Source organism: Mobula hypostoma, chromosome 20 (assembly GCF_963921235.1).
Source record: "Mobula hypostoma chromosome 20, sMobHyp1.1, whole genome shotgun sequence".
Taxonomy (NCBI): domain Eukaryota; kingdom Metazoa; phylum Chordata; class Chondrichthyes; order Myliobatiformes; family Myliobatidae; genus Mobula; species Mobula hypostoma.
Window position 1 is genome coordinate 63,874,011 of NC_086116.1, and position 16,654 is coordinate 63,890,664.

Sequence of the window (16,654 nt, forward strand, 5' to 3'; positions counted from 1 at the left end):
CCATATTGACAATGTACTGTGCTGCTGCAAAAAGCTAGTTCCTGTAGTGTTTATACCCAGGGCATGTAATCAGGTGTAGAGGTGAGCTCTGTTTCTTGGAGCACACATTGTCTCACTCTCTCAGGGAGTCTCAAGTATCTCGCTTCCCCTTCGCACAGGAGAGATGTGATTGCAGCAAGATACCGCCAGAGGCAGTGTTGTCCACAGATGACCTGTCAGTACAGCCAAACGCCATCAAGTACGTAATAGGGAGGACCTGTCATTCTGACCAAGCACCACAAGGTAGGAGTGTCATACAATCATAGAACACTGCAACACAGAAAAAGGCCCTTTGGCCCATTTAGTCTGTGCCAAATTATTAATCTGCCTAGTCCCATCGATCAGCAACCAAAGCATAGCATCCATACCCCTCCCATCCATGTACCTATCTAAACGACTCTTAAGTGTTGACTCACCTGGAAGGTGGTGAATCTATGGAATTTGTTGCCACGGGCAGCAGTGGAGGCCAAGTCATTGGGTGTGTTTAAGGAAAAATTGATAGATATCTGAGTAGCCAGGGCAGCAAAGGTTATGGTGAGAAGGTGGGGGAGTGGAACTAAATGGGAGAATGGATCAGCTCATGATAAAATGGCGGAGCAGACTCGATGGGCCAAATGGCTGACTTCTGCTCCTTTGTCTTATGGTCTTGTGGTCTTATGGACTTTCTGTCTATCTGAACCAAACACATCTTTCCCTCCCCCCCCCCACTTTCTGCTTTCCGCCGGGGTCGCTCCCTACACAAACTCCCTTATCCATTCATCCGTCCAAATGTAATAGTGGCCAAAGGACCTAGGGTAATGGATGGACTGAAGGAAATTTATATTAGGCAGGAAATGGTATTGGATAGGCTGTTGAGGCTGAAGGCTGATAAGTCCCCGGGACCTGATGGTCTGCATCCCAGGGTACTTAAGGAGGTGGCTTTAGAAATCGTGGACGCATTGGTAATCATTTTCCAATGTTCTATAGATTCAGGATCAGTTCCTGTGGATTGGAGGGTGGCTAATGTTGTCCCTCTCTCCAAGAAGGGAGGAAGAGAGAAAACAGGGAATTATAGACCGGTTAGCCTGATGTCGGTGATGGGAAAGATGCTGGAGTCAATTATAAAAGATGAAATTACGACACATCTGGATAGCAGTAACAGGATTGGTCCGAGTCAGCATGGATTTACGAAGGGGAAATCGTGCTTGACTAGTCTTCTGGAATTTTTTGAGGATGTAACTATGAAAATGGACAAGGGAGAGCCAGTGGATGTAGTGTACCTGGACTTTCAGAAAGCCTTTGATAAAGTCCCACATAGGAGATTAGTGGGCAAAATTAGGGCACATGGTATTGGGGGCAGAGTACTGACATGGATTGAAAATTGGCTGGCTGACAGAAAACAAAGAGTAGCGATTAATGGGTCCCTTTCGGAATGGCAGGCAGTGACCTGTGGCGTACCGCAGTGTTCAGTGCTGGGACTGCAGCTGTTTACAATATATATTAATGATTTAGATGAGGGAATTAAAAGTAACATTAGCAAATTTGCCAATGACACAAAGCTGGGTGGCAGTGTAAAATGTGAGGAGGATGTTATGAGAATGCAGGGTGACTTGGACAGGCTGGGTGAGTGGGCAGATGCAGTTTAATGTGGATAAATGTGAGGTTATCCACTTTGGTGGTAAGAATGGGAAGGCAGATTATTATCTAAATGGAGCCAAGTTAGGAAAAGGGGAAGTACAACGAGATCTAGGTGTTCTTGTATATCAGTCACTGAAATCAAGCATGCAAGTACAGCAGGCAGTGAAGAAAGCTAATGGCATGCTGGCCTTCATAACAAGGGGAATTGAGTATAAGGGCAAGGAGGTCCTTCTGCAGCTGTACAAGGCCCTGGTGAGACCACATCTGGAGTACTGTGTGCAGTTTTGGTCTCCAAATTTGAGGAAGGACATTCTTGCTATTGAGGGAGTGCAGCGTAGGTTCACAAGGTTAATTCCCAGGATGGCGGGACTGTCATATGTCGAAAGATTGGAGCGACTGGACTTGTATACTCTGGAATTTAGAAGGCTGAGAGGGGATCTTATTGAAACATATAAGATTATTAAGGGATTGGACACGCTGGAGGCAGGAAGCATGTTCCCGCTGATGGGTGAGTCCAGAACCAGAGGCCACAGTTTAAGAATAAGGGGTAGGGCATTTAGAACGGAGTTGAGGAAAAACTTTTTCACCCAGAGAGTGGTGGATATATATGGAATGCTCTGCCCCAGAAGGCTGTTGAGGCCAGATCTCTGGATGCTTTCAAGAAAGAGATGGATAGAGCTCTTAAAGATAGTGGAATCAAAGGTTATGGGGATAAAGCAGGAACTGGGTACTGATTGTGGATGATCAGCCATGATCACAGTGAATGGCGGTGCTGGCTCAAAGGGCCAAATGGCCTACTCCTGCACCTATTGTCTATTGTCTATTGTCCCCACTGATCTCCCTCTTGGCACTTACCCTTGCAAGCGAACAACTGCTACACATGCCCCTGCACCTCCTCCTTCACTACGATTCAAGACTCTAAAAAGTCCTTCCAGGTGAGGTGACACTTCACCTGTCAGTCTGTTGGGGTCATATGCTGGGTCCCGTGCTCCTGGTGTGGCCTCCTGTATATTGGTGAGACCTGACGTAGATTGAGAGACCACCTTGCCAAGCACCTACCACCAGAAAAAGTGGGATCTCCCAGTAGCCACCTATTTTAATTCCACTTCTCATTCCCATTTTGATATGTCAATCTATGGCTCTTTCACTGTTGTGATGAAGCCACACTCAGGATGGAGGAACAACACCTTATGTTCCATTTGGGTAGCCTTCAACCTGATAGTTTGAACATCGATTTCTCAAACATCCAGTGATGCTTCACCCCCACCCCTCAACCATTTCCCATCCCCTTGTCCCTCTCTCATCCTATCTCCTTCTCCACCCATTGACTGCCTCTGGTACTCGTCCCCCATTTTCTTTCTTCCGTGGCCTTCTGTCTCTTTTACCAATCAACTTCCCAGCTCTTTACTTCAGCCCTCCCCCTCTAGGTTTCACCTATCGCCTAATGTTTCTCTCTCCCCTCCCCCACCTTTTCCATATACCTCTCATCTTTTTTTTTCTGCAGTCCTGCCGAAAGGTGTTGGCCTGAAACGTCAACTGTACCTTTTTCTATAGATGCGGCCTGATCTGATAAGTTACTCCAGCAGTTTGTGTGTGTTGCTATAATTTCCCAGGTTATTCTGAGAGCCTTTCCTAAAGAATGGAACAACTTTAGTTCTCTGCCAAACTTGCGGCATCTCATGCGTTGTTCAGGACGTTTTAAATATCTCTGCTAGGGCTCTTGCAATTTCTGCACTGTCCTCCCACTAAGTCTGAGGGAACGCCTTGGGGATTTATTCACCCTAATTTTCCTCTCAAGACAGCATACACCTCCTCCTCTGTAATCTGTAAAGGGTCCATGACCTCACTGCTGTTTTGCTCAACTTCTGCAAACTGTGTCCATCGCCAAACTGATATACACAGGGGACCTGTCATTGCAACAGATCACCAGCAGTTGGGAGTGTTGTCCATAGGGGACCTGTCATTGCAACAGATCTCCAGCAGGTAAGAGTGTTGTCCATAGGGGACCTGTCATTGCAACAGGTCACCACCAGGTGGGAGTGTTGTCCATAGGGAACCTGTCATTGCAACAGATCACCACCAGGTGGGAGTGTTGTCCATAGAGGATCTGTCATTGCAACAGATCACCACCAGGCGGGAGTGTTGTCCATAGGTGACCTGTCATTGCAATAGATCACCACCAGGTGGAAGTGTTGTCCATAGGGGACCTGTCATTGCAACAGATCACCAGCAGGTGGGAGTGTTGTCCATAGGGGACCTGTCATTGCAACAGATCACCAGCAGGTGGGAGTGTTGTCCATAGGGGACTTGTCATTGCAACTGATCACCACCAGGTGGGAGTATTGTCCACATGCAATCTGTCATTGCCGCATGAAGCCACCAGGTGGGAGTGTTGTCCATGGAGACCTGTCCTTGTGCAGGACACCATGAGGTGGGAGCTGCCTGACCTGCTGAATTCCTCCGGCATTTTATGTGTGTTGCTTTAGATGTTTATGAAACTCCACTGTGAGGTTTCTTTGAGGAATGCCTACCCTGAAGAAATTTAAATCTTCTCTTCGACAGGATTCCAGTGAAACCCTGTCTCACTGCTCCCCGTCTGTGATCTCTGCAGCCCTCTGACTCCTCAACTGTGTACTCACCCAGACACGCTCTTCGCTTAACACATTCAAGCTAACCTCCTTCCCCGCTGACCTCACCTTTTTATTCTGGCCCCTTCCCCCTTCCTTCTCAGTCCTGAAGAAGGGTCTCAACCTATGGAGGAGGAGGAGAAGATGGCAGCGCGACACAGTGCGCACGGCCACTCCGGTGATGAATATCTGTTATTTGTCAAGTAGGGGCTGTGCACAATCCTGATTTGATGGAGGCAAACGTGAGAGCACAGAGGAACATCTGGTGAAACCTCTGAAATGCCTGCTTCGCTGCCGCTGCTACTGTGTGATCCAAGATCTCCGGAGGGGAAGGCCCCGAATCTTCGGCTTTGCCTGTTGCTCGGTGGCCAGGGCGGGGTCGAAGCGCTCGGCAGAGATGGTTCTCGGTGCTCGGTGTCGGAGGGCTGGTCGGAGGCTCGAAGTTTTCGGACGGACTCAGAGTCGACTGTGGTCGGGTGCTTCCAGGATGCTGCATTGTCAAGTTTGTGGCGCTGGAGGTTCATGGTAGGGAGAGTTTCTCCCTTCTACCGTCTGCATGAGATGTTGGGGCTAGCAGGACTTTGAGACTTTTTTTTACCGTGCTCTTATCAAATTACTGTATTGCTTTGCAACTGTTGTAACTATACGTTATAATTATGTGGTTTTTGTCAGTTTTAGTCCTGGTCTGTCCTGTGTTTCTATGATATCATACTGGAGGAACATTGTATCATTTTTTAATGCATGCATTTCTAAATGACAAATGAGGACTGAGTGTCCTCATAATCTAATCTAATCTAATCTAAACCCAAAACGTTGACTGTTTATTGATTTCCATGGATGCTGCCTGGCCTGCTGAGTTCCTCCAGCATTTTGTGTGTATTGCCCTGAATTTCCAGCATCTGCAGACTTTTTCATGTTTAGGAGCTGGGAGTGCTGTCAGAATCATAGTGTCATAGCGAAGTACAGCACAGAAACAGGCCCTTTGGCCCATCTAGTTCATGCTGAACTCATTTAAGCAACTTACTCCCAGCAATCTGCACTTGGACCAGAACTCTCCATATCTCTACTATCAATGTATCCTATCCAAACTTCACCTAAATGTTGAACAACACACATAAAAATTGCTGCGTTCATCAGCAATTTTTATGTGTTTTGCTTGAAATTCCAGCATCTGCAGATTTCCTCGTGTTTGCCTAAATGTTGCAATTGACTTTGCATGCACCACTTGTGCTGGCAACTCATTTCACACTCACATCACCCTCTGAGTGAAGAAGTTTCCCCTCATGTTCCCTTTAAGCTTCACTACTTTTGCACTTAACCCATGACCATTAGTTGTAGTCACGCCCAACTTCAGTGGAAAAAGCCTGCTGACATTTACTCTATCTATAACCCTCCTAATTGTGTACATCTCTATCAAATCTACTCTCAATCTTCTACATTCTAAAGAATACAGTCCTAACCTTTCCTTATAACTCAGGTCCTCCAGACCCGGCAACATCCTTATAAACTTAATCTGCACTCTTTCAAGCAACATACATCAAAGTTGCTGGTGAACGCAGCAGGCCAAGCAGCATCTATAGGAAGAGGCGCAGTCAACGTTTCAGGCCGAGACCCTTCGTCAGGACTAACTGAAGGAAGAGTGAGTAAGGGATTTGAAAGCTGGAGGTGGAGGGGGAGATGCAAAATGATAGGAGAAGACAGGAGGGGGAGGGATAGAGCCGAGAGCTGGACAGGTGATAGGCAAAAGGGGATACGAGAGGATCATGGGACAGGAGGTCCGGGAAGAAAGACAAGGGGGGGGGTGACCCAGAGGATGGGCAAGAGGTATATTCAGAGGGACAGAGGGAGAAAAAGGAGAGTGAGAGAAAGAATGTGTGCATAAAAATGAGTAACAGATGGGGTACGAGGGGGAGGTGGGGCCTTAGCGGAAGTTAGAGAAGTCAATGTTCATGCCATCAGGTTGGAGGCTACCCAGACGGAATATAAGGTGTTGTTCCTCCAACCTGAGTGTGGCTTCATCTTTACAGTAGAGGAGGCCGTGGATAGACATGTCAGAATGGGAATGGGATGTGGAATTAAAATGTGTGGCCACTGGGAGATCCTGCTTTCTCTGGCGGACAGAGCGTAGATGTTCAGCAAAGCGGTCTCCCAGTCTGCGTCGGGTCTCACCAATATATAAAAGGCCACATCGGGAGCACTGGACGCAGTATATCACCCCAGTCCACTCACAGGTGAAGTGATGCCTCACCTGGAAGGACTGTTTGGGGCCCTGAATGGTGGTAAGGGAGGAAGTGTAAGGGCATGTGTAGCACTTGTTCCGCTTACACGGGTAAGTGCCAGGAGGGAGATCAGTGGGGAGGGATGGGGGGGACGAATGGACAAGGGAGTTGTGTAGGGAGCGATTCCTGCGGAATGCAGAGAGAGGGGGGGAGGGAAAGATGTGCTTAGTGGTGGGATCCCGTTGGAGGTGGTGGAAGTTACGGAGAATAATATGTTGGACCCGGAGGCTGGTGGGGTGGTAGGTGAGGACCAGGGGAACCCTATTCCTAGTGGGGTGGTGGGAGGATGGAGTGAGAGCAGATGTCTCTGCAAAAACGCCATCCCCTTCTCGCAATTCCTCCGTCTCCGCCGCATCTGCTCTCAGGATGAGGCTTTTCATTCTAGGACGAGGGAGATGTCTTCCTTTTTTAAAGAAAGGGGCTTCCCTTCCTCCACTATCAACTCTGCTCTTAAACGAATCTCCCCCATTTCACGTACATCTGCTCTCACTCCATCCTCCCACCACCCCACTAGGAATAGGGTTCCCCTGGTCCTGGGGCGGGGTGGGGGGTGGGCGGGGGTTGCTATCATTGCGGTAGGTAATCATCAGATGGGGGTGTTGGCCACGGGGGAACAATACTCACCCAGACCAGCTCTTCACTTATCAACTTCAAACTAACCTCTTTCCTCTCCCCCAGCTTTTTATTACGACACCTTCTCACTTTTTCCCACTCAGTCCTAAAGGAGGGCCTGAAACATCGATGGTCCATACATTGGCTGCCTCAAGTTGGGTCTTTATTCTCTGGAGCGTAGAAGGTTGAGGGGGGACTTGATAGAGGTGTTTAAAATTATGAGGGGGATAGATAGAGTTGACGTGGATAGGCTTTTTCCATTGAGAAGGGGAGAGATTCAAACAAGAGGACATGAGTTGAGAGTTAAAGGGCAAAAGTTTAGGAGTAACATGAGGGGGAACTTCTTTACTCAGAGAGTAGTAGCTGTGTGGAACGAGCTTCCAGTAGAAGTGATAGAGGCAGGCTCGATATTGTCATTTAAAGTAAAATTGGACAGCTATATGGACAGGAAAGGAATGAAGGGTTATGGGCTGAGTGCAGGTCGGTAGGACTAGGTGAGAGTAGGAGTCCGGCACAGACTAGAAAGGCCGAGATGGCCTGTTTCTGTGCTGTAATTGTTATATGGTTATATGGTTATCTGCTGATTTCCTCCAGCATTATGTGTGTGTTGTTTTGGTTTTCCAGCAGCTGTAGACTCTCCTGTTTAGAAGGTGGACGTATTGTCCACAGAGGACCTATCATTGCAACAGAACACCACCAGATGGGAGAGTTGTCCATGGAGAACTGTCCTTGTGGCGGGATACAATGAAGTGGGTGCTGCCTGGCCTGCTGCGTTCCTCTAGCATTTTGTGTGTTTGCTTTGCATTTCCAGCATCTGCAGATTTTCTTATGTTTAGGAGGTGGGAGTGCTGTCCACAAGGGATCGGTCCTTGCGGCAGGATACCACCAGGTGGGAGTATTGTCCACCATGGAATCTGTTTTTGCGGCAGGACTACACCAGGGAAGAGTATAAAACACAAAATTATCTGCAGATGCTGGGATCAAAGCAACATTCACAACACGCTGGAGGAACTCAGCAGGCCAGGCAGCATCCGTGGAAAAGATCAGTCGACGTTTCGGGCCAGAACCCTTTGCCAGTCCTGACGAAGGGTTCCGGCCTGAAACGTTGACTGATCTTTTCCACGGATGCTGCCCAGCCTGCTGAGTTCCTCCAGCATGTTGTGAGTGTTCCAGGGAAGAGTATGCCTGGTACATAAAAAGTAAAAGAGAAGTGTAGGTGGGTATTGGATCATTGGAAAATGACACTGGAGAGGTAATAAAGAGGAAAAGAAATAGCAGACAAACTTAATAAGTATTCTGGATCAGCCTTCACTGCGGAAGAAATGTGCCAAATATTCAAGAGTGTCAGGGAGCAGCAGTGAGTGTAGTAATCATTTTCCAATGATCACTAGATCTTAGAATAGTTCTGGAGCACTGGAAAATTGCAAATGTCACTTCATTGTTTCAAAAGGAAGAGAGGCAGAAAAAGGCCAGTTAGCCTGTCTTCAGTGGTTGGACACTTTGACAAAGTGTCGAAGCTGCTTAATAAGTGAGGAGCTCCTGGTTTTACAGGAAAGGCGCTGGCATGGATTGAAGATTAGCTGACTAGCAGGAGGCAAAGAGTGGGTATAAAGGGATCCTTTTTTGGTTGGCTGCCAGTGACTAGTGGTATTCCACAGGGGTTTGTGTTGGGACCATTTCTTTTCACATCATATATCAATGAATTGGATGACAGATTTGATGGCTTTGTGGCCAAGTTTGCGGAGGATACGAAGATAGGTGGAGGGGCTGGAAGTGTGGGGAAGCAAAGAATCTGCAGAAGAACTTAGACAGATTAGTATAATGGGCAAAAAAAGTGGCAGATGGAAGGGTGTGTAGGGAAGTGTGTGATCGTGCACTTTGGTAGAAGGAATAAAAGGATAGACTATTTTCTAAATGGGGAGAAACTCAGAACATTAGTCCCACTGTGCTCAACTTTTTGATTCTTGAGTCTTTCTGTAGGTTAAACAACATCTGTTCCCACAACCTCTTCACTATCTGATCTGGTTCACATCTCCATGGAACTCTGATTTGAACCCCCCCCCCCCACTTAACACAAAGGAAACCTTCCCATAAGGATATTAGTCCCCCTCCAGTTCAGGTGCAAACCAACCCCACCTGCACAGGTCCCACCTTCCCTGGAAGAGAGCTCAAAGTTCCAAAAATCTGAAGCCGTCCCTCCTGCACCATCTCCTTAGCCACCTGCAAATTAGTCAGGGATCTAGATGGACTGAGTTGTAAATGGGATAAGGCCATGCGGGTGGGTGCTCACCGTGATTGACTGCTGAGGAAGGTGATTTTATAAATTAGGAGGTGCTGGACCAGGTGGCTGACAAATGGGAGAGTTATAGCCAACACTGCCTGCTGGGACGGCTCCTATAGAGACCAGACAACACCAATGATCTCAACCAGTCACTCACTCTCATCACCACCACCCACAAGCCCTTTGCCCCAGGGGAAAAGCAGAGCATTCTATCCAAACTGTTGCCACGAAGAACTGGTGGTGGAAATGTGAGCATCCTTATGATTATCACATTCTAGAGAGAAATTGCCATTTTGGGAAATTGGTTATTGGTGTAAACTCAAATTGGGAATTTGAAAGTTACATTTCTCGAGAGTTTTTAACAGTTGGGGTTAGGGTTAGGGTCCCATCTACCCAAAGCTGAAGATCTTACAAATACAGTGATCCAAACACACTACCAATGTTGCCAGTATTGATTGATCAACTTTATGTCTCATGTTAACCTGATAAACCACTGCTAATTGTAACCTACATAGAAGTAAAGGCACTTCATCTATTCCTACCAGTAATACCAAAATTGGGAATGATTTAATAGCAATCGTCATTGCTTGAGCTTGAACTTTATTTCAGGGCTTTAATACTGCTGGTGAGGCTGACCCATAAGCACCACAACCTTGCTTCCTGCAGATGAGATGGGTGAGAGTAAATGTGGCAGGGTGTAATCACCCTAAAAGCAAAACCCAATTGCATGAATGGCAGCCATGCTTCACTACCAGATGAACTCAATGCCTTCTACGCACGCTTTGAAAGGGAGAACACAACTACAGATGTGAAGATCCCTGCTGCACCTGATGACCCTGTGATCTCTTTTTTGGAGGCCGATGTTAGGCTGTCTTTAAAGAGAGTGAACCCTTGCAAGGTGGAAGATCCTGGTAAGACTCTGAAAACCTGTGCCAACCAACTAGCGAGAGTATTCAAGGACATTTTCAACCTCTCACTGCTATGGGCGGAAGTTCCCACTTGCTTCAAAAAGGCAACAATTATACCAGTGCCTAAGAAGAATGTGAGCTGCCTGAATGACTATTGCCCGATAGCACTCACATCGACAGTAATGAAATGCTTTGAGAGGTTGGTCATGACTAGACCGAACTCCTGCCTCGGCAAGGACCTGGACCCATTGTAATTTTCCTATCGGTACAATAGGTCAACAGCAGATACAATCTCAATGGCTCTCCACAAAGCTTTAGACCACCTGGACAACACAAACACCTGTGTCAGGATGCTGTTCATCGACTATAGCTCAGCATTTAATACCATCATTCCCACAACCCTGATTGAGAAGTTGCTGAACCTGGGCCTCTGTAACTCCCTCTGCAATTGGATCCTTAACTTCCTAACTGGAAGACCCAAGCTGTGTGAATTGTTGATAGCATATCCTCTTCGCTGACGATCAACACTAGTGCACCTCAGGGATGTGTGCTTAGCCCACTGCTCTACTCTCTATATACACATGAATGTGTGACTAGGCATAGCTCAAATACCATCTATAAATTTGCTGACAATACAACCATTGCTGGTAGAATCTCAGGTGGCGACAAGAGGGTGTACAGGAGTAAGATATGCCAACTAGTGGACTGATGCCACAGCAATAACCTGGCACTCAACATCAGGAAGACAAAAGAGCTGATTGTGGACTTCAGGAAGGGTAAGATGAAGGAACACATACCAATCCTCATAGAGGGATCGGAAGTGGAGAGGGTGAGCAGCTTCAATTTCCTGGGTGTCAAGATCTCTGAGGATCTAACCTAGTCCCAACATATTGACGAAGTTATCAAGAAGGCAGCTATATTTTATTAGGACATTGAAGAGATTTGGCATGTCAACTCAAAAACTTCTATAGTTGTACCATGGAGAGCATTCTGACAGGCTGCATCACTGTCTGGTATGGAGGGGCTACTGCCCAGGACTGAAAGAAGCTGCAGAAGGTTGTAAATCTAGTCAGCTCCATCTTGGGTACTAGCCTACAAAGTACCCAGGACATTGTTAGGGAGCGGTGTCTCAGAATTAAGGACCCTCAGCACCCAGGGCATGCCCTTTGCTCACTGTTACCATCAGGTAGGAGGTACAGAAGCCTGAAGGCACACACTCAGTGATTCAGGAACAGCTTCTTCCCCTCTGCCATCCGATTCCTAAATGGACATTGAATCTTTGGACACTACCTCACTTTTTTTTTAATACATAGTATTTCTGTTTTTGTACGTTTTTAATCTATTCAAAATACATATTAATTTACTTGTTTATTTACTTCTTATTATTATTATTTCTCTCTCTGTTAGATTATATATTGCATTGACCTGCTGCTGCTAAGTTAACAAATTTCATGTCACATGCCAGTGATAATAAACCTAATTCTGATTCTGATTCTGAGCAGAGCTTCTCCTAACACAGCCAGACACAGACGAGATAGGAATAACAAAAGGATGTGATATGCACACAACAACTGAGGGACAATTGCTTCACTAACTTCAAAGTGTCATTGGTTGACTTTTAGCACCTCTATTGTGACTGGTGATTGATCTTATGAGCAAGGATTTCATAGAACATAGAACGTAGACATTTACAGCACATTGCAGGCCCTTCCACCCACAATGTTGTGCCGACCATGTATCCTACGTTAGAAACTGCCTAGTATTTCCCTACCGCACAGCCCTCCAGGCACCAAGTACCCATCTAAGAGTCTATTGTAGGAGACAGCACCTGTCTGTGAATGGTGTAGCAGCAGTTTTTGTGCTGCTCCCAGTTTTGTTCCTTTCCCCGTAGTTTAAACTTCAAATTTAAAACTTTTATTTGCTGATTCTTGAAGGGGAACAATATGTCCACGTCTATGAGGAGGGGAAGAACTTGTCTGAACCTTGTGATAAAGGTAATGGGAAAGGAAAGATGCAAAAGGAAAGATCTGATGAAATGCCACCATGGGCTGAAGATACGGTTTGGACACTGAATTCAATTAAAGATCAGAATGGGTCAATTAAAGACCAACTGGAAAAGAATAGTAATGAAATGAAGTCATTTCTGGGAAAACTTAAAGACCTGGAAACTCAAGTTATTACACATGAAGAGCTATTGAAGATAACTAAGCAAAAATTGCTTGAAACTACATCTTGTTTGGAAAGATATCAAAATAAGATTATAGACCTGGAAACTAGGTCTTGCTGAAGGAATATACGAATTGTTGGGCTACAAGAAGGAACCAAAGATGGAGATTTAACTGCTTACTCATATCTTATTTCCTACCATATTATCATAGCCGCCTACTATAGAAAGAGCACACAGAGCTTTTACTTCGAGATCTCAAGATCCAAATAAACCAAGATCTGTTCTGGTTTGTTTTCATCACTTTAAAATTAAAGATCAAATAATGTGACAGGCTAGAAAACAGAGAGTTTTTAGCTTTAAGGAATCTTTTTTTTCCAGTCTTTTTATTAATTTTTAAAATTATAAACATAACAATAATATTGATAAACAGAGAATGGGATTACATTATTGATAGCTAACATTTTCAAATATAAAATTGCTGATAATACAAGTATATTAGATCTCCCCAACTCTAAATATAATTGAAAATGGTAAAAGATAAATGAAAAAAAACTAAAAAGAAACCCCCAAACTAGAAAAGAAAAAAAAACACACTAGATTAAGCTAAGCAAAACTAGACTAAGCTAAACAAAACTAAAACAAAGTCGAGCTAACATATTACATTGGATACAATCATTAATGTCGTTAACTCCACTCCTCTATCTGTATATTTTTAGTTAAAAAAAGGATTCGAGAAAGGTCAAACTACATCATATGAAAATGTTGAATAAATGGACTCCAAGTTTCTTCAAATTTAACGGAAGGATCTGAGGCGCCACTTCTGATTTTCTCTAAATTTAAGCAAGATATAGTTTGAGAAAACCATTGAACTGTAGTAGGAAGATTGACCTCTTTCCAATTCAATAAGATAGATCTTCTAGCCATTAATGTAAGGAATGCAATCATCCGGCATGCTGAAGGGGATAGTAACTACCTTCCATCATTGGTAACCCAAAAACTGCAGTAATGGGTGAGGTTGTAAATCAATACAGAAAACTGGAGAAATAATATCGAAGATATCTTTCCAACATTTATCCAAAAAAGGGCAAGACCAGAACGTATGAGGCAAGGAAGCAACTTCAGAATGACATCTATCACAAATAGGGTTTATACTGTATGAGAATAAAAACGAGCTAATTTATCTTTAGATAAGCCCTATGTACCACCTTCAATTGTATCAATGTGTGTTTGGCACATAAAGAGGACAGGTTAACTAATTAAAAATTTTTTCCCATTTTTCTGTAGGTAAATGAAGTTGAAGTTCTCTTTCCCATTCAGTCTTAATTTTATCAGATATACCTGAATTGGTTTGAATTTCGTAAATTTTTTGGCTTGAACCAATTTATTTTATCAAGCCCTATTATATCTGTCACGTACCCTGTGATGGGTTAAAGATCCAGCAGAAATGGAAAACAGTTTGGAGTCCAGTATTGCTATTAGCTAATGGTATTTATTAGTAACTACGCAATACAGTAATATAAATGCAGATATATCAAACAGGTTAGCAATGATTATATATATAAGTAAGTGTGGAAATATATGAAAACCAAGCTTCTTCAAGTCTAGGGGTAAATAGATAGCCTTACGATGATGAGTAAAGTTCAGTTCAGTTCGTGGTGTTTAGTTTAGCAGTGTTGGAGAGAGAGAGAGAGGGAGAGATTTGAGTCTTCAGGTGAGCTGACGCCGTCAATCTTCCCGTTGTCCTCCGAAATCCTTTAGAAATCATGGACTGTGACCACAACAAAGGGGACTGTTCTTCTGTGGTGGAATTATCAACCCAGGTGAGGGTTGGACACACGAATATCCCCCTACCGGTCCCACCCTTTTCACACTGTGAGAGCCACTGATCGATCCGCCTGATCGATCCTCCAAAACCTGCTTTTTCTGTGGGCACAACAAAGCTCACAGTGTCCAAAACCATGTGTCTGCAGGTCTAACAGCTGACCTTCTATTTATCTCACCGTGCTGAATACCAACTGTCCATCAAGCAGCTCCTCCCTTCCCTCTCTGTAAGAACTTGGAAGCTGCTAGTGTCCTTGCAAAAGTGTAAACATGCTGCCGAAAAACTATAACACCATCTCAAAGCAGTCTTTGCCTCTCTCTCTCTTTCTTTCTCTTTCTTTTAACAAGGTGTCTGTGTTGGCCACCTTTCTCTCTCTCTCTCTTTCCAAAAGCATAGTTCATAGGGGTAATTCAGGATCCCGTCACATATCTAACTTTTTCTTTCAACCATCTGTTAAAGATCAAACTTTTTTGGTATGGAAAATGAAGGGTATATTAAGCTTTTGTGATTTATTTTTGGATAGCTGTTTTATGTTTTATGTCTTTGAATAGTTATCTAATAAATATAATTTGCCTAGATCTAATTTTTTCAGATATTTACAAATTAGAAACTTTTTAAATACTAAGCTACCAACATTTCCAACTTCATATCCATTTGATATCACGGAAAAATTTTTAGGTTTAAATCCTAATCAGAAGGGTTTAATAGCAATCATTAATGATTTGATTATAAAGATTTAAGGAATCTGAGCTCCATTTTTATGAGGATTATGTGAAGGAGGTAATGGAACAAAGATCAAAATTTGCTCTGATAATGAAACAGGCATATGATAAGAAACTGTTTCCTTCCTTGTGTTACCCAACAAGAATTAAAGTTTTTCCTCCTAATTCTCCTCCTCGTACATTTTTTGATCCTAAAATTGCACTGGTGTTCGTTCAAACTATACCTACTGCAACTGCCGAATGAACTGTCTGGAAGACTGCTTGGTTATCTGTATATTATTAGCATTTCAGAAAGAAGATTTATAAAGGTTACTTGAACATTTCATTGAGAGACTATTAAAAGATGTTAAGGGGATTTGTTCATTATTGTATATCATTGGTTTATTTGGAAAGAAGATGTGTGGTTCAAGTATGACTGTTTAAATGGTTATTCGGACATTCGACTGAGAAAAAGAAGATAAAGGGACTTGTTCCTTTAACCTAATATCCGGTTTGATGTTTTTTTTTGTTTCTTTCTTAATTCATTAATTGGTAGTTTTTCCTACTAATGGGGCTATATTTTTATATATATATATTTCGGGGAGGGTTCAATTACTTATATAATATTACTAGTTGGTATTTTTGAAAAGTTCGTTGGGTTAAATATGCTATTAACTTCTTTTGCTTTTTTTTGAAAACTGTTGATCTGTTATTAAACACCATGCTTAGGTTTTTCTAGGTAATATATTTTAGATCTTAATTGCTTTTTAAAAATTTATTTTCAATATATTAGTATGTTTTTATATAATAGAATATTATAGCATCTTATAATTCAATTTAAAGCTTTTTTTAGGGACTTAATGTTAAATTTAAGATAGCGCTGATTTTTCTTTTTAAGAAATAACATTTTTTCGGTTCTTGTTTAAAAAGAGATTAAATATAAACATGGGATAGATTGTAAGCACTTTCCTTTGCTGAGACTTTATTGTTCCTCTCACAAGGTCAGTGAGTTTCGTTTTTTTTTAACTGGGGGAGGGAGAGAGAATCTTTTAAATTTCTTTTTGTATGGACAGAGCAGTCTCTGGATTTGTATTCTATCATAGGGTGCCTGTTTTTTTTTCGGGCTATGGGGGGAGGGGGTGGGATCAGAGTTAGGGCTTTTTTCCCATTGGTTGGTTCTGGAGCATACGTGTTTTCTATGTGGTTGTATTCTTCATCGCCACCATTTTTGATCATCCCGTATTGGTATGTGCTCTGCACATGTGTAAAGTAGAATAAAATTATAGTATGGTATTTAAATGGATTAATGTAATAAATTGGAATGTATGTGGTTGGAATCATCCTATCAAATGAAAAAACACTTTTAAAATCATTAACCGATTCCAACCTGATACAATTTTTGCCCAAGAGACATATATCAGGGCGGGAGATCAAAATGGATTTTTAGATGGTGGAGGGGTTTGCAATTTCACTCCACTTCTCAGAGTAAAACTAAGGGAGCGTCCATCTTTATCAAATCCAATATATTTACTCATACTTTTTCTTTTTAATTAAATTAGGGGGTACATCTAAATTAATCATATGGGATACACTTAAAGCAT